Source organism: Corvus brachyrhynchos, unplaced genomic scaffold, assembly GCF_000691975.1.
Source record: "Corvus brachyrhynchos isolate BGI_N302 unplaced genomic scaffold, ASM69197v1 scaffold103, whole genome shotgun sequence".
Lineage (NCBI taxonomy): Eukaryota > Metazoa > Chordata > Aves > Passeriformes > Corvidae > Corvus > Corvus brachyrhynchos.
The window spans coordinates 2,291,148-2,293,117 of NW_008237436.1; positions in this window are offsets into that span (position 1 = coordinate 2,291,148).

Consider the following 1,970-nt stretch of genomic DNA (forward strand, 5'->3'; position numbering starts at 1 on the left):
ACAAGACATCAGTCCACAAGATACTTTTGCTTTTCTCCCACTCCAGTTCCCAAACCATCAGGTGAAGCACTCAGTTAGCCCTGCTGCGCTGTGCTCCACCCAACCTGTGTGGTCTGGGCTCATCCTGATGTCCACAGTGACCTGGCTCCTGAGAGCTTACCTGGTTAAGACACCTAGTAATCCCTGGGTGAGGGTGGGACCTGAAAGTATCCTGGAGAGGAGGTCAAATAAAAGTCCCCTGGGGCAGAGAGTACAGTGTGGGCTGGGATACAGCCCTCAATTCCCATGTGTCCTCTGTTCTCAGGCTTCCTTGTGATTCCAGGGCTCTTTTTGAGCTTTCTGAATGTGCCCACCTATTGAGAACAATTCATCAGGCTGGTTAAATTAATCTTGAAGCAATTGTTCACAAAAACTGGTAACAAGAAAAACGGTTACTGATTAAAACCTTTGCTGTTAATATTCAGTACACTCAGTGAGTTACGAATGCTAACCTAGGTCCAAGTCATTACTTAAATTATTGGTTTGTTATAAAATGAGTTTTCAATATGACTCTTAAAAAGGTAGCATTCAATAAAACACGAAGGCAAAGTGAGCAGCTGAATTTAGATGCAGTTACAATGCAGCACTCTTCTAAATTTGTTTCTTGATTAAATTATATCAGATAATTCTGAATTCAACCCACACCAAAGATGATAATTCACTGATTAGCTGATAGCATCAGTTATAACTTGAGACTCAAAAATCATCTCCTGCTCTATGATATATCAGACAAGTGTAATTAAAATTACTTTTTCTTCTTAGAATCAAGCTTCCCACTCTCCATCCTACTGTTCTACTCCCAGTCATTAGATCCTGCTGTTGCAGTATTAGTGAGGCATTAGATTGGGCAATTCCAACAGGACACACTACCACTTTAGGATTACAATTCACAACATTTCAGGACTGACTTGTGGATGGCAATACAGGTTTAGGCTATGTTAAAGTAATGGTAATACATAACCTATGTTTTAAAGCAGTGCCTCTGTTACACAGCAAGTGTTAGGGCTATGGCATTTGCCTGGCTACTCATGCAACAGAATTACTTGAACTGAGAAAACCATACCCTTTTTCATAACACATCAGTAAAGGAGAATTACAGTCCACCTCCTTCCTGAGAAAGTGAACCGAAAGTTCCTCTAGTGATCATTATATTGCAGCTGGTGAGCCACTTCAGATCACCAACCAGCAGAAACAGAGAACATTAAACATTTTCCCTGATGTAAGTTTTCAGTGTTTCAGGAGCTGTACTGGCTCACTGAAGAGTCACACAAATGTCAAGAGCTGGCACTGAAGCAGCCAGAGAAGGTGACAGGGAGAGCCTGACAAAGGTGATACCACTCTTGCAGAATTAATCTGATTAACTCACCCCATAAAGATTTACCTTGAGAAACCCATGAACTGATCCAAAATTCCTTGTTTGAAAAATGCAGCATCAAACATTTTTAGGCATCAATCCAGACCAACATAAGGTAATTAAAATATTTTCCAGTATATATTGACTAACACCATTGACTTGATCAGTGATGATGATTAAGGCCGATTATTCTAAACTCTTCCGTCTCAAGTTAAGGACATACACACTGATTTGTGCACAGCACAGATCACACTTATCGAGTGCTAAAAGACGGGCTGGGAACCCCGTAAGGCCAGGCTCCACTGCACTGCGCCTGCCTTCACATGTGGGTCACAGCACTTATTTAAAATCGTGCTACATCCCATGCAGCAGAAATGTTTAAAAAAATCTGCACACATTTGTGTTTCCCTAGATCATGAAAAGCTCAGCACATAGTTCATCCTACACGATCAAAACTCTGTAACTGGGCCAAAGCTGTACCTATTTTCCCCATCCGTTTGTGGTGCTGCCCGAGCCACATGCTGAGCATTTCGCTGCACCGAGGACAGAACAGCCCCTTCAAACGCGGGCCGTCACA